We start from the raw sequence: 27808 nt of genomic DNA, 5'->3' as shown, positions 1-27808 counted from the left end.
GTTTGGTCACATTTTGTTTGATAATACTTATCAAGTGCATTGGGATGTTTTAAAAGTGCAACATAAATACAAATAAAAGTTGAAATTGTTGGAAAGCCCAGCAGGTCTGACAGCATCAGTGGAATATGATGCTTCTTCAGAACTTAGACTTGGAGCGTTATTTCTGTTTCTCTTGTACAGATGCTGTCAGATCTGCTGAGATTTACAGCAGTTTTTATTTCAGGTATCCAGCATCTGCAGTATTTTGCTTTGTTATGAATACAAGTTGTAATGAAAGTTTTTGATGCCTTTCAAAATATTAAAAATCTTTCATTGACGTGCACTTTGTTTTGCACTTTTTCCTGGCGTTTTTGAAGGAAACTCTTCGGGTAAAATAGTCACACTGTAATTAACCCTTTCTGTCAGGGTAGACAACACCAGGGGCAGCACCACCAGGGGCAGGAGTGTGCCATTACACCGTGACAAGTTTACATAGGCCGTTCCCATTATAAATGCGACCACAGATTTGTGAAAGTAAGTATGCGATTAAATTATATTGGTGTACATTCTGGGAGTGGCCCCTGCTACAGTGAAACCTACCTTGGTTCTTAACTTATTGCCAATGCATATGTGCAATAAAGGAACTAGTATTGTTTCGGAGGAATAATTTAACTTGTTGAAATACGAGCAAAGGAGAAAAATGCATATCAGCTCGGCCAGCATCCCGAAGCGGATGGAGGGGCGAAATTGGTCAAGTGACAATGGTCTGCCAGTCTGTCCATAGGAAAAGGAACGAGTGCAGTGGGCTGTGGATAATCTCTCTATTTGGTGGTTTCCACTTGCTGCCAGTGAAGCAGGAAGAACAGCAGGATCAGGGATCGGCTGCTGGAGAGGGTTGTTGCTGGCAGTCTGAGGGACACACCAAACCTGCGGCCAGCGCGCTGCCGCATTGTCGGCGGCGGGAGAGAGAGAGAGCGCGCGGCGCCAACCGACACGGCGCGAGCCAGCGGTGAGTGAGGCCGGGCCGGGCCCAGGAGAGGCCTGCGCGGGCGGGAAGCCTTGGGGCCGGGTCCGACATGTCACTGCGAAGTGATGCTTCCTCTCTCTCGACTCGACTGGCCTGTGCTCAGTTAAAACTGTAAGTCAATGCGGCCCACAAACCACGGAACCCCCGGCCACCTCCCTCAACCTCATCAGCACCGCAACAGCCCTCCTCAACACCCCCTACTCCCCCCCCCCAGACCCCCCCCACTCCCGCCCCCAGACCCCCCCCACTCCCGCCCCCCCCAGACCCCCCCCACTCCCCCCCCCCCAGACCCCCCCCCACTCCCCCCCCACTCCCCCCCCCCCAGACCCCCCCCACTCCCCCCCCCAGACCCCCCACTCCCCCCCCCCAGACCCCCCCCACTCTCCCCCCCCAGACCCCCCCCACTCTCCCCCCCCAGACCCCCCCACTCTCCCCCCCCCAGACCCCCCCCACTCCCCCCCCCCCAGACCCCCCCCACTCCCCCCCCCCAGACCCCCCCCACTCCCCCCCCCCAGACCCCCCCCACTCCCCCCCCCCAGACCCCCCCCACTCCCCCCCCCCAGACCCCCCCCCACTCACCCCCCCACTCCCCCCCCAGACCCCCCCCACTCCCCCCCCAGACCCCCCCCCACTCCCCCCCCCAGACCCCCCCACTCCCCCCCCAGACCCCCCCCACTCCCCCCCCCAGACCCCCCCCACTCCCCCCCCCAGACCCCCCCCACTCCCCCCCCCACTCCCCCCCACTCCCCCCCCCACTCCCCCCCCACTCCCCCCCCACTCCCCCCCCCACTCCCCCCCCACTCCCCCCCACTCCCCCCCCACTCCCCCCCCCACTCCCCCCCCCACTCCCCCCCCACTCCCCCCCCCCACTCCCCCCCCACTCCCCCCCCCCACTCCCCCCCCCCCAGACCCCCGCCCACTCCCCCCCCCAGACCCCCCCCACTCCCCCCCCCAGACCCCCCCCACTCCCCCCCCCTGACCCCCCCCACTCCCCCCCCCACTCCCCCCCCCCACTCCCCCCCCCAGACCCCCCCCACTCCCCCCCCAGACCCCCCCCACTCCCCCCCCAGACCCCCCCCACTCCCCCCCCAGACCCCCCCCACTCCCCCCCCCAGACCCCCCCCACTCCCCCCCCCCCAGACCCCCCCACTCCCCCCCCCCCAGACCCCCCCACTCCCCCCCCCCAGACCCCCCCCACTCCCCCCCCCCCAGACCCCCCCACTCCCCCCCCCCCAGACCCCCACACTCCCCCCCCCAGACCCCCCCCACTCCCCCCCCCCAGACCCCCCCCACTCCCCCCCCCCAGACCCCCCCCCACTCTCCCCCCAGACCCCCCCCCTCACTCTCCCCCCCCAGACCCCCCCCCACTCTCCCCCCCAGACCCCCCCCCACCTCTCCCCCCCAGACCCCCCCCCACTCTCCCCCCCAGACCCCCCCACTCTCCCCCCCAGAGCCCCCCCCACTCTCCCCCCCAGACCCCCCCCCCCACTCTCCCCCCAGACCCCCCCCCACTCTCCCCCCCAGACCCCCCCACTCTCCCCCCAGACCCCCCCACTCTCCCCCAGACCCCCCCCACTCTCCCCCAGACCCCCCCCACTCCCCACCCCAGACCCCCCCCCCCACTCCCCCCCCCCCACAGACCCCCCCCACTCCCCCCCCGACCCCCCCCACTCCCCCCCAGACCCCCCCCACTCCCCCCCCCAGACCCCCCCACTCCCCCCCCACTCCCCCCCCCAGACCCCCCCCACTCCCCCCCCCAGACCCCCCCCACTCCCCCCCCCCAGACCCCCCCCACTCCCCCCCCCCAGACCCCCCACTCCCCCCCCCAGACCCCCCACTCCCCCCCCCCAGACCCCCCCCACTCCCCCCCCCCCCAGACCCCCCCCCCACTCCCCCCCCCCAGACCTCCCCCCCACTCCCCCCCCCCACTCCCCCCCCCAGACCCCCCCCACTCCCCCCCCCAGACCCCCCCCCAGACCCCCCCCAGACCCCCCCACTCCCCCCCCCCCAGACCCCCCCCACTCCCCCCCCCCCAGACCCCCCCCACTCCCCCCCCCCAGACCCCCCCCACTCCCCCCCCCCCCAGACCCCCCCCACTCCCCCCCCACTCCCCCCCCCCAGACCCCCCCCACTCCCCCCCCAGACCCCCCCCACTCCCCCCCACTCCCCCCCCAGACCCCCCCACTCCCCCCACTCCCCCCCCCAGACCCCCCCACTCCCCCCACTCCCCCCCCCAGACCCCCCCACTCCCCCCCAGACCCCCCCCACTCCCCCCCCAGACCCCCCCCACTCCCCCCCCCACTCCCCCCCCCAGACCCCCCCCACTCCCCCCCAGACCCCCCCCACTCCCCCCCCAGACCCCCCCCACTCCCCCCCCAGACCCCCCCACTCCCCCCCCCCCAGACCCCCCCACTCCCCCCCCCCAGACCCCCCCCACTCCCCCCCCCCCCCAGACCCCCCCACTCCCCCCCCCCCAGACCCCCCCCACTCCCCCCCCCCCAGACCCCCCCCACTCCCCCCCCCCCCCAGACCCCCCCACTCCCCCCCCCCCCCAGACCCCCCCCACTCCCCCCCCAGACCCCCCCCACTCCCCCCCCAGACCCCCCCCCACTCCCCCCCCAGACCCCCCCCACTCCCCCCCAGACCACCCCCCAGACCCCCCCACTCCCCCCCACTCCCCCCCCACTCCCCCCCCCCCAGACCCCCCCCACTCCCCCCCCCCAGACCCCCCCACTCCCCCCCCAGACCCCCCCCACTCCCCCCCAGACCCCCCCACTCCCCCCCCCAGACCCCCCCCACTCCCCCCCCCAGACCCCCCACTCCCCCCCCCCAGATCCCCCCCACTCCCCCCCCCAGACCCCCCCCACTCCCCCCCCCAGACCCCCCCCACTCCCCCCCAGACCCCCTCCACTCCCCCCCAGACCCCCCCCACTCCCCACCCAGACCCCCCCCACTCCCCCCCCCAGACCCCCCTACTCCACCCCCAGACCCCCCCTACTCCACCCCCAGACCCCCCTACTCCACCCCCAGACCCCCCCTACTCCACCCCCAGACCCCCCCTACTCCACCCCCAGACCCCCCCTACTCCACCCCCAGACCCCCCCTACTCCACCCCCAGACCCCCCCTACTCCACCCCCAGACCACCCTACTCCCCCCCCCCCCAGACCCCCCCTACTCCCCCCCCCCCGACCGCCCCTACTCCCCCCCCCCAGACCCCCCCTACTCCCCCCCCCCCCAGACCCCCCTACTCCCCCCCCCCCCCAGACCCCCCTACTCCCCCCCCCAGGCCCCCCCTACTCCACCCCCCCAGACCCCCCTACTCCACCCCCCCAGACCCCCCCTACTCCCCCCCCCCCCAGACCCCCCCTACTCCCCCCCCCCCCCAGACACCCCCTACTCCCCCCCCCCCCCCCAGACCCCCCCTACTCCCCCCCCCCAGACCCCCCCGACTCCCCCCCCCCCAGACCCCCCCGACTCCCCCCCCCCCCAGACCCCCCCTACTCCCCCCGCCCCCCCAGACCCCCCCTACTCCCCCCGCCCCCCCGACCCCCCCTACTCCCCCCCCCAGACCCCCCCTACTCCCCCCCCCAGACCCCCCCTACTCCCCCCCCCCGCAGACCCCCCCTACTCCCCCCCCCGCAGACCCCCCTACTCCCCCCCCCCCAGACCCCCCCTACTCCCCCCCCCCCCAGACCCCCCCTACTCCCCCCCCCCCCAGACCCCCCCTACCCCCCCCCCCCCCAGACCCCCCCTACTCCCCCCCCCCCCAGACCCCCCCTACTCCCCCCCCCCAGACCCCCCCTACTCCCCCCCCCCCAGACCCCCCCTACTCCCCCCCCCAGACCCCCCCTACTCCCCCCACCCCCAGACCCCCCTACTCCCCCCACCCCCAGACCCCCCCTACTCGCCCCACCCCCAGACCCCCCCACTCCCCCCACCCCCAGACCCCCCCTACATCCCCCCCCAGACACCCCCTACTCCCCCCCCCCCCCCCAGACCCCCCCTACTCCCCCCACCCCCAGACCCCCCCTACTCCCCCCACCCCCAGACCCCCCCTACTCGCCCCACCCCCAGACCCCCCCTACTCCCCCCACCCCCAGACCCCCCCTACTCCCCCCACCCCCAGACACCCCCTACTTCCCCCCCCAGACACCCCCTACTCCCCCCCCCCCAGACCCCCCCCCAGACCCCCCCTACTCCCCCACCCCCCCAGACCCCCCCTACTCCCCCACCCCCCAGACCCCCCCTACTCCCCCACCCCCCCAGACCCCCCCCTACTCCCCCCCCCCCCCCCAGACCCCCCCTACTCCCCCCCTCCCCCCCCCCCCCCAGACCCCCCCTACTCCCCCCCCAGACCCCCCCTACTCCCCCCCCCCCGACCCCCCCTACTCCCCCCCCCCCACCCCCCCAGACCCCCCCTACTCCCCCCCCCCCCAGACCCCCCCTACTCCCCCCCCCCCCCCCAGACCCCCCCTACTCCCCCCCCCCCAGACCCCCCTACTCCCCCCCCCCCCAGACCCCCCCTACTCCCCCCCCCCCCCAGACCCCCCTACTCCCCCCCCCCCAGAACCCCCCTACTCCCCCCCCCCAGACCCCCCTACTCCCCCCCCCCCCAGACCCCCCCTACTCCCCCCCCACCCCAGACCCCCCCTACTCCCCCCCCACCCCAGACCCCCCCTACTCCCCCCCACCCCAGACCCCCCCTACTCCCCCCCCCCCCCAGACCCCCCCTACTCCCCCCCCCAGACCCCCCCTACTCCCCCCCCCCCCAGACCCCCCTACTCCCCCCCCCCAGATCCCCCCCCCCCCCAGACCCCCCCTACTCCCCCCCCCCAGACCCCCCCTACTCCCCCCCCCAGACCCCCTCCTACTCCCCCCCCAGACCCCCCCTACTCCCCCCCCAGACCCCCCCTACTCCCCCCCCCCAGACCCCCCTACTCCCCCCCCCCAGACCCCCTACTCCCCCCCCCCCCAGACCCCCCCTACTCCCCCCCCCCCAGACCCCCCTACTCCCCCCCCCCCCAGACCCCCCCTACTCCCCCCCCCCCAGACCCCCCCTACTCCCCCCCCCCCCAGACCCCCCTACTCCCCCCCCCCCCCAGACCCCCCTACTCCCCCCCCCCCCAGACCCCCCCTACACCCCCCCCCCCCCCAGACCCCCCCTACTCCCCCCCCCCCCCCCCCAGACCCCCCCTACTCCCCCCCCCCAGACCCCCCTACTCACCCCCCCCAGACCCCCCCTACTCCCCCCCCCCCAGACCCCCCCTACTCCCCCCCCCCAGACCCCCCCTACTCCCCCCCCCCCCCGACCCCCCCTACTCCCCCCCCCAGACCCCCCCTACTCCCCCCCCCCCCCAGACCCCCCCTACTCCCCCCCCCCCCCAGACCCCCCCTACTCCCCCCCCCCCAGACCCACCCTACTCCCCCCCCCCCCCAGACCCCCCCTACTCCCCCCCCAGACCCCCCTACTCCCCCCCCAGACCCCCCCTACTCCCCCCCCCCAGACCCCCCCTACTCCCCCCCCCCTAGACCCACCCTACTCCCCCCCCCCCTAGACCCCCCCTACTCCGCCCCCCAGACCCCCCTACTCCCCCCCAGACCCCCCCTACTCCCCCCCAAGACCCCCCCTACTCCCCCCCCCCCAGACCCCCCTACTCCCCCCCCCCCCAGACCCCCCCTACTCCCCCCCCCCCCCAGACCCCCCCTACTCCCCCCCCCAGACCCCCCCTACTCCCCCCCCCCCCCCCCCAGACCCCCCCTACTCCCCCCCCCCCAGACCCCCCCTACTCCCCCCCCCTACTCCCCCCCCCAGACCCCCCCTACTCCCCCCCCCCAGACCCCACCTACTCCCCCCCCCAGACCCCACCTACTCCCCCCCCAAGACCCCCCCTACTCCCCCCCCCCGACCCCCCCTACTCCCCCCCAGACCCCCCCTACTCCCCCCCCCCCAGATCCCCCCTACTCCCCCCCCCCCCCAGACCCCCCCTACTCCCCCCCCCCCCCCCCAGACCCCCCCTACTCCCCCCCCCCCCCAGACCCCCCTACTCCCCCCCCCCAGACCCCCCCTACTCCCCCCCCACTCCGCCCCGCCCCCCCCCCTCCGCCCCGCCCCCCCACTCCGCCCCGCCCCCCCCACTCCGCCCCCCCCCCACTCCGCCCCCCCCCCCACTCCAGCCCCCCCCCCACTCCACCCCGCCCCCCCACTCCACCCCGCCCCCCCCACTCCACCCCGCCCCCCCCACTCCACCCCGCCCCCCCCACTCCACCCCGCCCCCCCCACTCCACCCCGCCCCCCCCACTCCACCCCGCCCCCCCCACTCCACCCCGCCCCCCCCACTCCACCCCGCCCCCCCCACTCCACCCCGCCCCCCCCCCACTCCACCCCGCCCCCCCCCACTCCACCCCGCCCCCCCCCACTCCACCCCGCCCCCCCCACTCCACCCCGCCCCCCCCACTCCACCCCGCCCCCCCCCACTCCACCCCGCCCCCCCCCACTCCACCCCGCCCCCCCCACTCCACCCCGCCCCCCCCACTCCACCCCGCCCCCCCCCACTCCACCCCGCCCCCCCCCACTCCACCCCGCCCCCCCCCCACTCCACCCCGCCCCCCCCCACTCCACCCGCCCCCCCCCCCACTCCACCCCGCCCCCCCCCCCACTCCACCCCGCCCCCCCCCCCACTCCACCCCGCCCCCCCCCCACTCCACCCCGCCCCCCCCCCACTCCACCCCGCCCCCCCCCCCACTCCACCCCGCCCCCCCCCACTCCACCCCGCCCCCCCCCCACTCCACCCCGCCCCCCCCCACTCCACCCCGCCCCCCCCCACTCCACCCCGCCCCCCCCCACTCCACCCGCCCCCCCCCACTCCACCCCGCCCCCCCCACTCCACCCCGCCCCCCCCCACTCCACCCCGCCCCCCCCCACTCCACCCCGCCCCCCCCCCACTCCACCCCGCCCCCCCCCACTCCACCCCGCCCCCCCCCACTCCACCCCGCCCCCCCCCACTCCACCCCGCCCCCCCCCCCACTCCACCCCGCCCCCCCCCACTCCACCCCGCCCCCCCCCCCCACTCCACCCCGCCCCCCCCCACTCCACCCCGCCCCCCCCACTCCACCCCGCCCCCCCCCACTTCACCCCGCCCCCCCCACTCCACCCCGCTCCCCCCCCACTCCACCCCGCCCCCCCCCCACTCCACCCCGCCCCCCCCACTCCACCCCGCCCCCCCCCACTCCACCCCGCCCCCCCCACTCCACCCCGCCCCCCCCCACTCCACCCCGCCCCCCCCCACTCCACCCCGCCCCCCCCACTCCACCCCGCCCCCCCCCACTCCACCCCGCCCCCCCCCACTCCACCCCGCCCCCCCCCACTCCACCCCGCCCCCCCCACTCCACCCCGCCCCCCCCCACTCCACCCCGCCCCCACCCCACTCCACCCCGCCCCCTCCCCACTCCACCCCGCCCCCCCCCACTCCTCCCCGCCCCCCCCCACTCCACCCCGCCCCCCCCCACTCCACCCCGCCCCCCCCACTCCACCCCGCCCCCCCCACTCCACCCCGCCCCCCCCCACTCCACCCCGCCCCCCCCCACTCCACCCCGTCCCCCCCACTCCACCCCGCCCCCCCCACTCCACCCCGCCCCCCCCCACTCCACCCCGCCCCCCCCCACTCCACCCCGCCCCCCCCCCACTCCACCCCGCCCCCCCCCACTCCACCCCGCTCCCCCCCCACTCCACCCCGCTCCCCCCCCACTCCACCCCGCTCCCCCCAACTCCACCCCGCCCCCCCCCCACTCCACCCCGCCCCCCCCACTCCACCCCGCCCCCCCCACTCCACCCCGCCCCCCCCACTCCACCCCGCCCCCCCCCACTCCACCCCGCCCCCCCCCACTCCACCCCGCCCCCCCCCACTCCACCCCGCCCCCCCCACTCCACCCCGCCCCCCCCCACTCCACCCCGCCCCCCCCCACTCCACCCCGCCCCCCCCCCACTCCACCCCGCCCCCCCCCACTCCACCCCGCTCCCCCCCCACTCCACCCCGCTCCCCCCAACTCCACCCCGCCCCCCCCCCACTCCACCCCGCCCCCCCCCCACTCCACCCCGCCCCCCCCCACTCCAACTCCCCCCCCCCCCCCCCCCCCACTGATCGCCCCCCTATAGCGTCTCCCAACCCAGGTTTTTTGGTGCTGATAGAAACACGCTGAAAATCAGTGTAACCGACATTTGCCTATCTGATTAGCGGGTTTGCAACAACCATCTCCACCCTCATTAGCATCTCCCACTTCTCTGGTATGATGGCACTCTGGTGTGGTTTACAAATGCTATCTGAAAGTCGGGAGTTGGCGTAGCAGCATTGAACAGGAATAAGGAGGTACATTTTATGGAGCTGCAGCACCCAGAGTTGTGGGGAGGCTGGAGACAGGGTCTGGAGATCTTCAGGTGCTGTGCCCAGGCTATGTGGGCTGGGGTAGGGCCCTTAATGGAGTGCTGTCCAGACTGTTCTCTGCAGCCACTGCGCTATTCCTTTGTTCTGGCTGTGGGGTGTGGTGAGGGACTGGACTAAGTGCTGGGACTTTGGGTGGTGAAGGGGGGAGAGTGCACCATGTACTGCTTGAGGGCTAATCAGTTCAAGCAGTGCATGTTGCACTCCCCCCGCCTCCCTAAAACCCCAGCACTCAGCCCAGTTCCTTACCACACTCAAACAGGGGTGCTCAGATTAACATAAGCACTCATACTGCATGTACTCTGTCGTGAATGGGACCCATCTTGTGATAATGAGGAGTCCGTTCCTGCCCATGTCCCTGACCTACAACACATGCCTGGAAGGGAATGCTGTAGTTGCACTCATGGCAATGAATTAAGGGGGCACAGTGGCCATGCCTGCACACCAACCTTCTTACTCTCCGTGTCAGCCGTGTTCACGATGACAATGGCAGGCAACCTAATCAGAGCAGTCTTCTGGAAGGGTGGCCAGAAGGAGGATGATACAGAGGCAGAGGCGGTACTGGATCAGGCATTCATTTAAAGGATAGTCGGAGGTTATGTGCCACTGCCGGCTCTGCCTATCCAAGGACATGGTCCAGCACTTGTGTGAGGTGCTCGCACACCTGACACCTGACGGGAGGGGCAACCACCCGCTCCCAGTAGAAGTTAAGCTGACGGCGGCCTTAACTTCTGTGCAACAGGGTAATTTCAGACACCCAGTGGTGACCTCTCAGATCTCACAGGCCTCTGTCCACAGATGTGTTCGGCAGATCACAGATGCCTTGTACGCCCGGGCAGGACAATACGTCAATTTTGATGTTGCGCATGCTCAGCAGGAGGCTCGGGCTGCAGGCTTCATGGCCATCGCAGGGATGCTCCATGTGTAGGGGGCAGTGGACGGGACACACGTCACTCTGCAGTCCCCGTGAGGTGAGGGCAACCATTCATCAACCGCAAGGGGTTCCACTCCCTGAACGTCCAGCTGGTCTGTGTTCGGATGATCATCATGCAGGTCTGTGCATACCACCCATGGCAGCTTTGTGCTGAGGCAGTCGGACATCCCTGGGCTCTTTGGAGACCAGTCATGGTTGATGATGCCAATATGGAGGCCCAAGACCAAGGTGGAGACCCATTATAATGAGGTCCACCTAGTCTTTTAGTAGAGTTGTGCATAGGCCTGCTCAAGATGGGGTTCCGCTGCCTGGGCCGCCCTGGGAGTGCCCTGCAGTATGACCCTGTGCATGCTCATGCATCATAATTGTGTGCTGTGTCCTGCACAACATCGTGCAGCAGGAATACACGCAGATGGCAACAGTAACAACTAATGACATCACTGCACTAGCTGATGACAGGAGCAATGGATTTAAATAAGATGCATAATATTAGCACTCTATAACACTTCCCAATATTTAATGGAGGAAATTTCTGCTCATTTAGTACTGGGTGTTGGATAAACAGTCTGATAATTTTGTGACAGTCAAGAAAGGTGGTGGTGGGTAGACCTGGGCCTCAATGATCCCTTTGGAGGATGCCGAGAGAGGCATAGAAAGAAGCAATAAGCTTATCTATGAGAGAATCGAGCCTGGGACAGCAGCTGGAAGGTGGAGGAGGACAGAAGGGTTGCGCCAGGAGTTGGGAGGGTAGAGTATTTGTGAGTGAAGAACTAAAGGAGAAAGGAGTCTTGAGGGCTAAAGAGAATTTTAAAACAGAAATGAAAAAAGAGTGATGGGCTCGAGTTTGGACTGACAGGTAAAATGCACATGTGTATGGACTCAGAAGAGGGTGGGGAAACTTAAATTACAGAGGCCTAATTACATAAAGATTTTGATACATAAAAACCTGATAGTCAGCGGAGAGAAAAATAAATAGATTGGAGATAATTTTAGTATAATTTTTTCTACTAATATCTTCATGATCTTGGGGTTTTTGAAAAAAAGTAAGAGGCAACATCCCAAGTTCTGGAAATTTGAACTGGAACAAGAATACTGAAATATACAGTTCCATCTCAACTTGGAGACGACCAGTTAACTTTTCATGGTATTTTCACCTGAAACTCTTAATTTTTCTCTCTCGGCACAGAAGCCTGCCATTCAGCCCATACTGCCTGCACTGGTTTTTTGAAAGTGCTTTCCACCTCATATCCATCCACCACCCTTTCTCATCATACTAATTTATCATTTTTGATTAATTATTCAGTTCCTATTTTAAAGCTATTCTGAATTCTAGTTGCGTCCCAGCCTCGCTCATCCCTCTTTTGTTGATGAATTTTAAATTTATGCATCTGGTCATCAATCTGCTGAGTATCTTTCCCTCATCTTTTCTCTGAGATGCGTTTGGACCTGCTGTGTATTTGCAGCATCTCTTTTGGAGAGTTTTCATTTAATGCATTGGATGGAGCATTGCTTATGAAGACTTGTACTGCCTCATTATTAAAATCCCGAAATAGAAGTTCATTAGATCTAACCCCAAAAGAAGTAAGACTAATTTTGTGTTGGATAAATTATATCAAAGGTAATGGAAATTAGCCTGATGTCCATGAAGAACTGTGGCATTTGGATGCAAATATTGTATTCCAAGTTGTTTTTATATTAAAGTTACACTTGCCCCCAAGAAATTTAGTTAATATTCATCAGGTAGGGAATAGGCTGGATTCCAGTTTGCCATTTTGAGAAAATGACTGAATTCAGAATCTCTTTAACTTGGATCTCAGCTGTGCTATTTGGATGGGAGTGTGGATGTTTGAAGGCTAGTCACTTCACTGCATGGATGGCAGTTCAAAAGGTGAGTCACCTTGTCAACTCAGGAATGCGAGTGCTGTTAACCAACTAATACCTGTTCTGCCTCCTGCAGTTGGATGTTCAAGATTGTGCAACACATTGAAGACAGGTTTACATGCCAACCAAAAATAATTTGGTGCTGACTTCGGCCAGTTGCCCTTCTATGTGCCTTGCGATTCTATGATTCAACCTCCAACCCAATACAGATTTAGCTCTTCACTCCTGTAGTATTGTTCTCTTTGCAAATTGAGTTCCTTACTCACCTGCATGTCAGTGCACTTCAGGATAATTCATTACATGTGAAGCACCTTGAGGTATTTCTGAGTGATGCGCTAATTGAAGTAATTTTTTAACTTCAAGCAAAAATTGCTGACTGTTCGTTTTGCTGAAATTTTACTTGTTGACAATAGGACATTCTGCTAACTTTAATAAACCTTTCAACCTGGGTTGAATATGAACCGAACCTACTGAATTGCTCAAGTCTTCACAAGTCTCATCTTCCCATCTGAAGATACGGGACAGCACGAAATTGTGATGTGATCTGATGGAGAAAATCTCTTTAAGGTGTAACAAATAATGTTAAAACGATTGAAATATATTGAGGGTGACAGCAGATTCCTGACATTAAATGTGTAATTTTCTCGACCTTCATGCTTACAGCTTGTAATGTGAATCAAACTTATCAAGTCAGTTTTAATTCCAGACTTGGTTTCGGCTGCACCATGCTAAGGAGGATGATTTTTAAGTTTTCTGATTCCTTAGCACTGTCATAGAGGTTTACAGCATGGAAACAGGCCCTTCAGCCCAACTTGTCCACGCCGCCCTTTTTTTTTAAAACCCCTAAGCTAATCCCAATTGCCCGCATTTGGCCCATATCCCTCTATACCCATATAACTATCTAAATGCTTTTTAAAAGATAAAATTGTACCTGCCTCTACTACTACCTATGGCAGCTTGTTCCAGACACTCGCCACCCTCTGTGAAAAAATTGCCCGTCTGGACACTTTTGTATCTCTCCCCTTTAACTTTAAACATATGCCCTCTAGTTTTAGACTCCCCTACCTTTGGGAAAAGATATTGACTATCTACCTTGTCTATGCCCCTCATTATTTTATAGACCTCTATAAGGTCAGGCCTCCTACGCTCCAGAGAAAAAAGTCCAGTCTATTCAGCCTCTCCTTATAACTCAATCCATCGAGTCCCGGTAGCATCCTAGTAAATCTTTTCTGCACTCTTTCTAGTTTAATAATATCCTTTCTATAATAGGGTGACGAGAATTGCACACAGTATTCCAAGTGTGGCCGTACCAATGTCTTGTACAACTTCAACAAGACGTCCCAACTCCTGTATTCAATGTTCTGACCAATGAAACCAAGCATGCCGAATGCCTTCTTCACCACTCTGTCCACCTGTGACTCCACTTTCAAGGAGCTATGAACATGTACCCCTAGATCTCTTTGTTCTGTAACTCTCCCCAACGCCCTACCATTAACTGAGTAAGTCCTGCCCTGGTTCAATCTTCCAAACTGCATCACTTCGCATTTGTCCAAATTAAACTCCATCTGCCATTCGTCAGCCCACTGGCCCAATTGATCAAGATCCCGTTGCAATTGGAGATAACTTTCTTCACTGTCCACTATGCCACCAATCTTGGTGTCATCTGCAAACTTACTAACCATGCCCCCTATATTCTCATCCAAATCATTAATATAAATGACAAATAACAGTGGGCCCAGCACTGATCCCTGAGGCACACCGCTGGTCACAGGCCTCCAGTTTGAAAAACAACTCTCTCCAACCACCCAACAGAAGCCAATTTTGTATCCATTTAGATACCTCACCCTGGATCCCGTGAGATTTAACTTTATGCAACAACCTACCATGCGGTACCTTGTCAAAGGCCTTGCTAAAGTCCATGTAGCCAACATCAACTGCAATGCCCTCATCTACCTTCTTGGTTACCCCCTCAAAAAACTCAATTAAATTTGTGAGACATGATTTTCCACTCACAAAGCCATGCTGACTGACCCATATCAATCCTTGCATCTCTAAATGTCTGTCGATCCTGTCTCTCAAAATACCTTCCAACAATTTACCCACCACAGATGTGAGGCTCACTGGCCTGTAGTTCCCAGGCTTTTCCCTGCAGCCCTTTTTAAACAAAGGCACAACATTTGCCACTCTCCAATCTTCAGGCACCTCACCCGTGACTATCGATGATTCAAATATCTCAGTTAAGGGACCTGCAATTTCCTCCCTAGCCTCCTACAGCGTCCTGGGATATACTTCTTCAGGTCCCGGGGATTTATCTACCTTGACGCGCTTTAAGACTTCCAGCACCACCTCCTCTGTAATATGTACACTCCTCAAGACATCGCTATTTATTTTCTCAAGTTCCCAAACATCCATGCTTTTCTCAACAGCAAATACTGATGAGAAATATTCATTTAGGATCTCACCCAGCTCTTGTGGATCCGCATATAGATGTCCTTGTTGATCCTTAAGAGGCCCTACTCTCTCCCTTATTACTCTTTTGCCCTTTATGGTATTTGTAGAAGCTCTTTGGATTCTCCTTTGCCTTATCTGCCAAAACAATTTCGTGTCCCCTTTTTGCCCTCCTGATTTCTCTCTTAACTCTACTCCTACACCCCCTATACTCTTCAAGAGATTCACTTGATCCCAGCTGCCGAGACATGTCATGTGCCTCTTCTTCTTGACCAGGGCCTCAATATCCCGAGTCATCCAGGGTTCTCTCTACAACCACTCTCTGGCTTCACTCTAAGAGGAATGTGTTTACCCTAAACCCTGGTTAACACACTTTTGAAAGCATGCCACTTACCAGACGTCCTTTTGCCTTCCCACAGACTCCCCCAATTAACTTTTGAAAGTTCCTGCCTGATACCATCAAAATTGGCTTGCTCCAATTTAGAATTTTAACTTTTGGGACAGACCTATCATTCTCCATAGCTATCTTAAAACTAATAGAATTATGGTCCCAAAGTGATCCCTCACTAACACTTCTGTCACCTGCCCTTCCTTATTTCCCAAGAGGAGGTCAAGTTTTGCCCCTCTCTAGTCGGGCCATCCACATACTGAATGAGAAATTTCTCCTGAATACACATCAAATTTCTCTCCATCCAACCCTCTAATACTATGGCTGTCCCAGTCAATGTTGGGAAAATTAAAATCTCCGACTATTACCACCCTATTATTCTTGGAGCTATCTGTAATTTCCTTACATATTTGCTCCTCAATTTCCCGCTGACTATTTGGGGGCCTATAGTACAACCTTATCAAAGTGATTTCCCCCTTATTTCTTTATGAAAATCCATATGTGGTCGGGAATATTGACATTTTAGTTTCGATCTCGGTTCAGATCCATAGATTACTTGAGTTGGATGATGTATGATAACTTATAAAATTTAACTCATTGGTCATTCTGAACCAACAATGTTTCTCTGTATCCCATAGAATTTCAACAGTGCAGAAGGAGGCCATTTGGCCTATCGAGTCTGCACCAACTCTCCGAAAGAGCACCTTAACCAGGCCCACCCCTCCCGTCCTACCCCCGCAACCTTGCGCATTCACCATGGCCAATCCACCTAACTACACATCTTTGGACACAAAGAGGTAATTTAGCATGGTCAATCCACATAGTCCATCTTTGGACTTTGGGAGGAAATCCATGCAGACATGGGGAGAATGTGCAAGCTCCACACAGACAGTAACCCAAGGCTGAAATTGAACCCAAGTTCCTGGTTCTGTGAGGCAGTAATGCTAACCACTGTGCCAGTTGCTGCCCATTTAAATGAAACCCATCTGTATAATAGTTCTTCTGTAAAGTGACATGCTTTAATAATTGCACTTCAAAAAAACAATACTTGAGAAATGGCTTTGATGCATAAATACCTCAGAACTTATTACATTTTAAATTCTAATGGCGTACTTCTTGTGGCTAAACGTGCTATTTGACCAAGCTTGCAGATAGTCAAAGTCAAGGATTTGTTCTTTGTGTTTATGAGTAAACATAATAAATCTTGCAGTACGAGTAAGGACAGCTTCACGGCTGACGTCAGGTTTTGCCCCAGGTTCAGGCTCACAGCATTGTAGCTGTTGCAGGGGATTTCAGAGTAATTTAAAGCTTATAGTTTGCATTTCTGAGCCAAAATAAAATTGTTTCTATGAAATAAGCAATCTATCCATGTTGCTGATTTGCACATTATTGCAAGTTAACTTTTTGGATAAGTAGAGATATCTGCAATTTATATTATCAGATGCATGCCGTAATCTTTAAAAACTGGAATTAACTGTTGCAATGTGAATTTAGTTGGAATTCTGAAATAGGGCATTCAAAACTGCATTTGGTTTTCTAATTATGGCTTTGTTTAAATTATCATTACTTGTTTAATGTTGTCCTCTGCACCCTTATTGATAAAACCTGAAATGCTATTGGTGTTTTTTAATGAATTAGCTGCCCTTGTACCTTTTGGGAATTCAATATTTGAATGCCCAGGGTGTCTGTTCATTCTCTCCCTTCATTGTCTTCACATTAAATGTACACTGCCACTCCTTGGTTTCTTTTTCTTTCAAATATGTATTACATCCACCTTAACTTGAAACACACAAGCTCCGAAGGCGGCTCAACAGAACATAGAACATTACAGTGCAGTACAGGCCCTTCGACTCTCAATGTTGCGCCGACCAGTGGTACCAATCTAAAGCCCCTCTAATCTACACTATTCCAATATCATCCATATGTTTATCCAATAACCACTTGAATGCTCTCAACGTTGACGAGTCCACCACTGCTACAGGCAGGGCATTCCACGCCCTTACTACTCTCTGAGTAAAGAACCTACCTCTAACATCTGTCCTATATCTCTCACCCCTCAATTTAAAGCTATGTCCCCTCGTGCTAGCCAACACCATCCGAGGAAAAAGGCTCTCACTATCCACCCTATCTAATCCTCTGATCATCTTGTATGCCTCTATTAAGTCACCTCTTAACCTTCTTCTCTCTAACGAAAACAACCTCAAGCTCCTCAGCCTTTCCTCATACGATTTTCCCACCATACCAGGCACCATCCTGGTAAATCTCCTCTGCACCCTTTCCAACACTTCCACATCTTTCCTATAATACGGCGACCAGAACTGTACGCAATACTCCAAATGCGGCTGCACCAGAGTTCTGTACAGTTGCAGCATGACCTCCTGGCTCAAACTCAATCCCTCTACCAATAAAAGCTAACACACCGTACGCCTTCTTAACAACCCTATCAACCTGGGTGCCAACTTTCAGGGATCTATGCACGTGGACACCCAGATCCCTCTGTTCATCCACACTACCAAGTATCTTACCATTAGCCCAGTACTCTGTATTCCTGTTATTCCTTCCAAAGTGAATCACCTCACACTTTTCCGCATTAAACTCCATTTGCCACCTCTCAGCCCAGCTCTGCAGCTTATCTATGTCCCTCTGTAACCTGCCACTTCCCTCCGCACTGTCTACAACTCCACCGACTTTAGTGTCATCCGCAAATTTACTAATCCATCCTTCCATGCCCTCATCCAAGTCATTAATAAAAATGACAAACAGCAGTGGCCCCAAAACAGATCCTTGCGGTACACCACTAGTAACTGAACTCCAGGATGAATATTTCCCATCAACCACCACCCTTTGTTTTATTACAGCTAGCCAATTCCTGTTCCAAACCACTAAATCACCCTCAATCCCATGTGTCAGTATTTTCTGCAAAAGCTTACCATGGGGAACCTTATCAAACGCTTTGCTGAAATCCATATACACCACATCAACCGCTTTACCCTCATCCACCTCTTTGGTCACCTTCTCAAAGAACTCAATAAGGTTTGTGAGGCACGACCTACCCTTCACAAAACCGTGCTGACTATCCCTAATCAAATTATTCCTTTCTAGGTGATTATAAATCCTATCTCTTATAATCCTTTCCAATACTTTGCCCACAACAGAAGTAAGGCTCACCGGTCTATAATTACCAGGGTTGTCCCTACTCCCCTTCTCGAACAAGGGGACAACATTTGCTATCCTCCAGTCTTCTGGCACTGTTCCTGTCGACAATGACGACACAAAGATCAAAGCCAAAGGCTCTGCAATCTCCTCTCTAGCCTTCCAGAGAATCCTAGGATAAATCCCATCTGGCCCAGGGGACTTATCTATTTTTACCCTTTCCAGAATTGCTAACACCTCCTCCTTATGAACATCAATACCATCCAGTCCAACAGCCTCATCTCAGTACTCCCCTCAACTACACTGTCCCTCTCCAGTGTGAATACTGACGAAAAATATTCATTTAGTGCCTCTCCTATCTCTTCAGACTCCACGCACAACTTCCCACTCCTGTCCTTGACTGGCCCTAATCTTACCCTAGTCATAGGGTAATCTTACCCTAGTCATAGACAGGGTAGATGCTGAGAGCATGTTGCCTCTAGTGGGGAAATTGAGGCCATGGGGCATAGTTGAAAAATATGGGGTAAAACTGAGATGAGGAGGAAATTCTTCCCCGAGGATTGTTAATCCTTGGAATTGTCTGCCCCATAGGACAGTAGCAGCTAGGTCATTAAATATCTTCAAGGCTGAATTAGACAATCTTTGGATTTACATCTTTGAATCTAGGATTATAGGGGGAAGTCTAGAAAATGGAGTTTAGACCACAGTAAGATCAGCTATGATACTGAATGATGGAGCAGGCTGAATGGCTTACTCTTGCTTCTATTTTTTATGGTCCTATGAATTTGTATTGCCTTGTTCCACTAACCTGTCTTCCTGAAGTATTTTAAAATTCTGGTATAAGGTGTTTAGGAGAGACAGGAAAGGAAGGGAAAGGGTGGCAAAAGGATAGGCAGTATTGATTAAAGATGGTATTACATACTGGAGAGAGAGGATGTCCCAGATGGGTCAAGGACAGAATCTCCCTGGCCAGAGGTGAGGAATGAAAAAGATACAATAACATTGATTGGTGGCGTATATAGACCACCAACTAGTGGAAGGGAATCTAGAGAAACAAATTTGCAAAGAAATTACAAAGAGGTGCAAGAATTATGGAGCAGTTATAATGAGGGACTTCAAGTATCCAAATATAGACTGGGATAGGAATTGTACAAAGGGACAGAAGATCTCCCAATCTTATTTATTTATTAATCACAAGTAGGCTTACATTAACACTGCAATGAAGTTACTGTGAAATTTCCCTAGTTGTCACACTCCGGCACCTGTTCAGGTACATTGAGGGACAATTTAGCATAGCTAATCACCTAACTAGCACATCTTTCGGACTGTGGGAGGAAACCGGAGCACCCGGAGGAAACCTACGTAGACACAGGGAGAACATGCAGACTCCAGGCACAGACAATGCTAACCACTGTGCCACCATGCTGCCTAATAAATTTTTTAAAATCTGAATAAAAGTGAAAGGACGCACTTGAGTAAGAAATTGGCTGAGTGACAGGAAGCGGAGAGTAATGGTAAATGTTTGCTTTTCAGATTGGAGGTAGATTTGTATTGGAGTTTCTTCAGGTGTCAGTTTTGAGATCTTTGCTCTTCCTGATATATATTAATGACCTAGAGTCTGGTTCAGGGCATGATTTCAAAATTCACGAATGATATGAAGATTGGAAATATTGTCAGCTGTAATGAGCTTAGTGTTGAACTTCAAAAGGACATAGGCCTGTTGGTGGATTGGGCAGAACAGTAGCAGATGATGTTCAATGCAGAGAATTGTGAGATGATTCATTTTTATTAGAAAGCATAAAGGAGATTCACAAGAATGATTCCAGAGATAAAGAACTTTACCTATGAGGATAGATTGTAGAGGTTGGGCCTGTTTTCCTTGGAGAAAAGACTGTGAGGAGACTTGATAGTGTTCAAGATCCTGAGGGGTATGAACAGGTTAAAAAGTGAGAAGCTAGTCCCAATCGAGATAACATGAAGAACTACAGGGCACAGATTCAAAATAATTGGCAAATGGAGTAAAAGTGATGTGAGGAATTTTTTTTTCAACCAAAGGATGTTTGGCGCCTGGAACACATTCCCCAAGGGGAAGGGGAGGCAATGGCCTAGTGGTATTATCGCTACACTGTTAATCCAGAAACTCAGCTAATGTTCTGGGACCCGGGCTCAAATTCCGCCATGGCAGATGGTGGAATTTGAATTCAATTTTTAAAAAATCTGGAATTAAGAATCTACTGATGAGCATGAAATCATTGTCAATTGTCGGAAAAATCCATCTGGTTCGCTAATGTCCTTTAGGGAAAGAAATTTGCTGTCCTTACCCGGTCTGGCCTACATGTGACTCTAAACACTAAAGTCGGTGGAGTTGTGGACAGTGCGGAAGGTTGTTGCAGGTTACAGAGGGACATAGATAAGCTGCAGTGCTCGGCTGAGAGGTGGCAAATGGAGTTCAATGCGGAAAAGTGTGAGGTGATTCACTTTGGAAAGAGTAACAGGATTACAGAGTACTGGGCTAATGGTAAGATACTTGGTAGTGTGGATGAACAGAGAGATCTCGGTGTCCATGTGCATAGATCCCTGAAAGTTGGCACCCAGGTTGATAGGGTTGTTAAGAAGGCGAACGGAGTGTTAGCTTTTATTGGTAGAGGAATTGAGTTTCGGAGCCAGGAGGTCATGTTGCAGCTGTACAAAGCTCTGGTGCGGCCGCACTTGGAGTATTGCGTACAGTTCTGGTCACCGCATTATAGGAAAGATGTGGAAACATTGGAAAGGGTGCAGAGGAGATTTAGTAGGATGTTGCCTGGTATGGTGGGAAGGTCATATGAGGAAAGGCTGAGGGACTGGAGGTTGTTTTAGTTAGAGAGAAGAAGGTTAAGATGTGACTTAATAGAGGCATACAAGATGATCAGAGGATTAGATAGGGTGGATAGTGAGAGCCTTTTTCCTCGGATGGTGATAGCTAGCACGAGGGGACATAGCTTTAAATTGAGGGGTGATAGATATAGGACAGATGTCAGAGGTTCTTCACTCAGAGAGTGGTAAGGGTGTGGAATGCCCTGCCTGCAGCAGTAGTGGACTCGCCAACATTAAGGGCATTTAAATTGTCATTGGCTAAACATATGGATGATATTGGAATAGTGTAGGTTAGATGGTCTTTAGATTGGTTTCACTGGTCGGCGCAACATCGAGGGCCGAAGGGTCTGTACTGCGCTGTAATGCTATATGTTCCAGAGCCGCAGCAATATGGTTACTCTCAACTGCCCTCAGGCAATTAGGGATGGGCAATAAATGCTGGACAGCCAGTGATGTCCATGTCCCATAAATGAATTTTTAAAAAATCAGATGGACAACAAATGCTGGCCTTGCCAGTGATGCCCACATCCTGTGAAAGAATAAAAAAAGGTGGTGGAGGCAGGTTGGATTGAGGTATTCAAAAGGGAATCGGATTGCTAGCTGAAAAGAAAGAATGTACAAGGTGATAAGGAAAAGGCAGGCTAGTGGAGCTTGGTAGAATGCTCTTCCAGAGAGCCAGTGCCGATTTGATGTACCAAATGGCCTTGTTGACCTCAAACTTGGGTCGACTGACACTCAAAACTCTTGAATTATTGTACAACAAATATTCTTTATTTTACCGTACCAAGTCACCACAAAATTACACCAGGCATCAAACTTCATTATACACAAAGTATTTAACCTCTGTCTTTGCTACATACAAAGTAACTAACCTCTGACTTCATTACATAAAAAGTAACTAACCTCTTAGTTACTCCATTATACACACAAGTATTCAAAAGGTATCAAGAATTCACAAATATCCAAATTCACAAATATCCAAACTCACAACTTAGACTTGGAGATTCCCTCCTGATGGGTTTTGTGCCAATGTTTCCGAGTCCCAGTCTCGGGGTCTTGCTGCTGCTTGTGTAGTGGTTGATGCTGGGTTACTGGTGCCAATGTCTTTTTGTCTCTTAAAGAGATCTTGCTGGCACTGATCATGCTTCCAATCATATACTCACAGGATAGGCACTATTAATCACTGTTTTGGTCATGAATGTTGAGTCATGCCTGTCAGGGGATCGTAATTTTCTCAGGAACATGACACACAGGAATCTGTGTTCAATCACTGTCTGTTCAAGGCACAGCAATGGCCATTGTCCAATCAATTCCTGTTCCATAGCTGCATGTCCTGTTCTTTGCTGCTCCCACACTTCTTAGCCTGTTAGTCCTTTTAACCATCAGGCTTGCTAGTGATTTTATGAATACCCATCAGGCTACAGCCTCCTGCACTGTAAAGATTCTGTGACTTGGTTAATGAATAATTCACATCCAATTATTTTAAATAATCCTCAATTCTTAACTGAGTGATAACATTGTGTTAAAGATGAAGTTTAATAATTGCATGTTGATTAATCTGTCACTATGCTGACTTCTTTAATTCTGGCAAATATCAGTGAATCACAACTCTCTTGTCATTTTGTAAACTGATTTGATTGGATGATATAATTTAGACTTAGGTTAACATAGAACATATCAAAAGCAAACTAACTTGGACATCGATATGACCATATACAGACATGAATGGTAGGTCCTGATCCCATCATCAGTGTCTTTGTGTAAGGAGCATTGGCGGGGGAAATTGGACTGATATTTTGTGACTAAATGTATGTTATGTATTATAAAGTCTCTTGGATATGTACAGTATTTAGCATTGAAATACTTTATTTTAATTTCAGGGGTAGAGCAGTGAACCGATCCTGCTATTAATATGACAACATATTGATCTTTTTTGGTGAGTACTCAAGAAATTAATAGCTGCATCCAGCATTCTGCCTATCTGGGCCACCTGATTATGTTGTTTCTTAATTTGAACAACCTAAAGAATTCTTTACCTTAATTTTACTGTAATGCAATATTCATTATAAACACAAGCGAACTGTAAAGCTGGGAAATAAAGAGAGTTAAAAAAAGAACTTCGATTCCATAAGGCTGAAGAAGTTCCACAAAGTTTGATGTATGTTCTTACGAGACTCTTATTTGTTGTAGATGGTCCCTTTGCAGTAATGCTGATGGTTCCTGTAAACAGTTTATCTAAATATCTTGGGTCCAAGAGTATATCCATACCTTTCAGTATGTAATTATGCAGTAGTGTAACATAAAACTACAACAAGAGTGGCTGCTTTAAGGTTTGTTCTATAATCTTTTGCACATAATTCCATCTTTCACCAGGTGGACTGAAGCACTTAATGAACAAGATCAGAGCAAATCCCATGCAATGCAGCTGCTTTATTTTATAGATAACTAGCACATGTACAAAATAAAAACAAAGTGAATTTCACCTTGACTCAGCTTTCTTGAGTGAAAAAAAGCAAAACATTTTTTCAATGATGGGTTTGCTCAACTTTTCCTTGATCAGCCTTCTGATCCTGATCAGCTCTGTACTGAACATGATTTTCCTTTTTTTCAGCTGGGCTTTTTAACCAGATGGATTTATGAACCTTTGTCCCCTTTCTCTCTGTGCCCAGCTTATGGGTGGGCTGTCTCCCCGACTGTCTATCCTGATTAGACCTTTCAATGTAGCAGTAATCTGCCCGAGGACATGTCCTCTGTTTAATTCTCCTTATCTCTCAGTCTTGCGCTTTCCTCTTCAGTTGCTTGATTTCTCAATTTAAATGAGCAGCATGACGAGGGAAAAAAATACATGAGGTGCTTTCCCATCGCCTTCCTATTAAATGCTTAAAGGAAATACAAGTATCTTCCCAAAGGATTTCATGCCATTATCCCTGGATGTTTTAGCTCTATGCCATCACCACTGAAAATATGCAGTTCCGCCATTGCCTATGGTTTACAACTCTGAGCATGTGACTCTTACCTGGACCTAGGGTGACTCGCAAAAGAGCAGGGATGACCTCCCCCCCGAGCCCTCAAATGACAGCAGCCCTCCAGCTTTTCAATATGATAGGTTAATTATCTAGCATTTCCTCGGACTTCATATTTAAAGAAAACAAGCTGTTGAGGCTAGGGGCCAATTAAAAATGAGATTGATAGACTTTTGTTAGGTAGGAATTTTAAGGGTTATTCAAACAACCAGTGGGTAAATAGAGTTAGCTGGAGATCAGCTATAATTTACTTCAATGTGGAACATGCTTGAGGGACTGAATAGTCCATTTGTGCTCCTGTGCTCTTTGACTAGCTTGTTACCTTGCAGACTGCAGTGATTTATCATTAGTTCAGAGGAGTTTACAAAACCTTGTCCAAAGAAGTTAGTTTCAGAACCTTATAGGAACAGTGCGGATTGGTGAGGTTTTAAGGAGTATATTTTAGAAAATGGTTCCTGGACAGCTCAAGGTATAGCCATCAATGATGGTAAAGGATGATCGAGGTAGGATTCAGAGAACACTGTTCTGGAGAATGGTGTGGGATTAGAAATGGTCGCAGAGAAAGGGTGAGATGAAGCCATGGAAGGATTCCAGCCAAGAACAAGATTTTTAATTTTGTGGATGAATGGGAATACTGTAATCATCAAGGATTGAGTTGATCAGAAATGTGTAGCAGAGTTTTGATTATGGGAGTTAATGGAGGATAGGTTGTTATAGTCCAGAAAACCAGTTGGTGAAGGATGTCACTGAATGCATTTACAGTGAAACATTACAAGCAGAGACCTTCAAACTTAATCACTTACGATTTGTGTCCCTTCATATGTGCTCATGTAGAATTCCAGTTAATGCCCTCCACCTGCATATAATTAAACACAATTGATAAGCTATTAAATTAGGTGGAATACCAGCTGTGCTGAAGTCTGAAGACATATCAGCATTTTGAGTGCAAAATGAGCTGAGCTGGGGTTGAAGTTGGAAGTAGCATTCTTATTAAGGAGCAAATATTTGGTCGGAACCACTGCCTTTAGATCCAATAAGGCACTATTGTTGCGAAAAGCCTGAGACAGTGGCAGGAGATTGGGATGTGGTAAATATTTGAAGAAATGGAATTTGTGATGGGGCCAACCATGACTTTTGTCCTCCCAATGTTAAGCTGGAGGAAGTGGATGTGCATCCAAGACTGACTGTTGAATATGCAGAGGAAGTTTAGGTTTCAAGGTAGGTGGTGGAGATGTAGAGCTGGATTGATGTATGTGTGTATATGTATAAGTCAATTGTGTGTACAGTTCAGATTGTCAAGGCAGCAGTGGATAAGGAAGAGGAGGGAGTAGGAATGATCTCTTTGAGTAGACTCAATGGACCAAATGTTCTCCTTCAGTTCCTATGTCTTATGGAATGGACACCAAGCTGACTGTAGTGTTGACAATGTGGAATAGGAAGCAATTGCTGAGCTGCAGTCCCATAGAGTTGTACATTGGAGAAGGGCGGTGAAGTCAACTGCTGTCAGAGACTGCAGAGCCTCCTACCACTCCGACATAGCTCATTAAACTTGTTTCCTATCTTTCCATCACCAGAGTTTACCTTGAATTTCCAAAACTTGGTGTTGAACTGATTGCCTTTCATAGCCTTATCATTTGGCAGTTAAGAATTTTTTACATTGTGAGTTATAATCTAGAATGCACTGCCGGAAAGGGTGGTGGCAGCAAGTTCAATGATAGCTTTCCAAAGGGCATTAGATGAATACTTGAATGAAAAAGAAAGGAAAACTATGTGGAAAGCGTAGGGAGGTAGGACAGGTCGGATTGCTCTTTCAAACAACTTGCAGAGGCATGAAAGACTAAATGACCGTCTTGTGTGCTGTAATATTACATTAGGTTGAGCAGCAATAATGCACCAAAATCACAATGACAGAGGATATCATTTGTTGCTTTTGCTACCACCATTTCAGAGCTGTGGGAAGGGCTGCAGATGCGTCTGTCCATGACAGTATTGGTAAGAGTGACTACTGTACAGTCCTTGTGGAGACGAGGTCCCGCCTTCACATTGAGAATAACCTCCATTGTGTTGTGTGGCACGATCACCGTGCCAAATGGGGCAGACTTCGAACAGATCTAGCAACTCAAAACTGGACATCCATGAGGTGCTGTGGGCCATCAACAGCAGCAGAACTGTACTCCAGCACAATCTGCAACCTCCTGGCTCGTCATATCCCCCACTCAACCATTACCATCAAGTCAGGGGATGAACCCTGGTTCAATGGAGAGTGCAGAAGGTCATGCCAGGAGCAGCACCAGGCATACCTAAAAATGAGGTTCAACCTGGTGAAGCTACCAAACAAGACTATTTGTATGCTGAACAGCAAGTGATAGATCTAAGCGATCCCACAACTAACGGATCAGATCCAAGTTCTGCCACATCCAGTCATGAATAGTGCTGGACAATTAAATAACTCCCTGGAAGAGGAGGCTCCACAAACATCCCTATCGTCAGCAATGGAGGGGCCCAACACATCAGTGCAAAAGATAAGGCTGAAGCATTCGCAACAATCTTCAGCCAGAAGTGCCGAGTGGGATGATCCAGTGGTCCTAGCATCACAGATGTCAGTCTCCAGTCAATTCAGCTCACTCCACGTCATATCAAGAAATGGTTGGAGGCACTGGATACTGCAAGGCAATGGGCTCTGACAACATTTTGGCAATAGTAGTGAAGACCTGTGCTCCAGAACTTGCTGCTCCCCTAGCCAAGTACAGTTACGACATTGGCATCCACCCGACAGTGGAAAATTGCCTAGGTATGTCTTGTGTACACAGAGCAGGACAAATCCAATTACTGCCCTATAAGTCTACTCTCGATCATCAGTAAAGCGATGGAAGAGATCATCAACAGTTCTATCAAGCAGCACCTGCTCAGTGGCGCCCAGTTTGGGTTTTGCCAGGGTCACTCAACTCCTGACCTCGTTACAGCCTTGGTTCAAACATGGACAAAAGAGCTGACCGAGTGTGGCATCACAGAGCCCTTGCCAAACTGGAATCAATAGGTATCGGGGGAAATCTCTCCGTTGGTTGGAATCATACCCGGCACACAGGAAGATGGTTGTGGTTGGTGGGATCAGTCATCTTAGCTCCAGGACATCTCTGCAGGAGCCCCTACGTGTCCTAGGCCCAACCATCTTCAGCTGCTTCTTCAATGGCCTTCCCTCTCTCGTAAGGTCAGAAGTGGGAATGTTCGCTCAATGTTAGCACTATTCGCAACTCCTCAGATACTGAAGCAGTCCATGTTCACATGCAACAAAGACCTGGACAATATCCAGGCTTAGGCTGACAAGTGACAAATAACATTCACACCACACAAATGCCAGGCAGTGACCATCACCAATAAGAGATAATCTAACCACCGCCCCATGACATTCAGTGGTGTTACCGTCACTGAATCCCCTACTGTCAACATCCTTGGGTTACCATTGACTAGAAACTCAACTGGACTCGCCACATAAACACAGTGGCTACAAGAGCAGGTCAGAGGCTAAGGATACTGCAGTGAGTAACTTGCCATCTGACTCCCCAAAGCCTGTCCACCATCTACAAGGCACAAGTCAGTAGTGTGATGAATGTTGTCCACTTGCCTGGATGGGTGCAGCTCCAACAACACTCCAAGAAGCTTGACACCATCCAGGACTAAGCAGCCCG

The 27808-nt window shown here is 54.3% G+C and overlaps 1 protein-coding gene across 10 annotated transcripts in view; it reads left to right on the top strand.

Moving 5' to 3' along the window:
• Nucleotides 1-27808, top strand: part of fam20b (FAM20B glycosaminoglycan xylosylkinase) — a 199945-nt gene that overhangs the window by 32682 nt on the left and 139455 nt on the right. For 3 of the 10 annotated variants that reach the window (XM_078217993.1, XM_078217996.1, XM_078217999.1), the window contains exons 1-2: nt 527-1117; nt 22980-23035. The gene's annotated coding sequence lies outside the window, so the exon portion shown is untranslated. Of the gene's footprint in view, nt 1-439; nt 1118-22979; nt 23036-27808 lie in introns of those variants that run through there. The other 7 variants (XM_078217995.1, XM_078217997.1, XM_078217998.1 and 4 more) reach the window with 6 other exon arrangements.

The sequence above is a fragment of the Mustelus asterias genome, chromosome 8 (genome assembly GCF_964213995.1).
Source record: "Mustelus asterias chromosome 8, sMusAst1.hap1.1, whole genome shotgun sequence".
In the NCBI taxonomy this organism is placed as follows: domain Eukaryota; kingdom Metazoa; phylum Chordata; class Chondrichthyes; order Carcharhiniformes; family Triakidae; genus Mustelus; species Mustelus asterias.
Note: the sequence above shows the minus strand (reverse complement) of the source record. Positions and strands in the feature narration are given on the sequence as shown.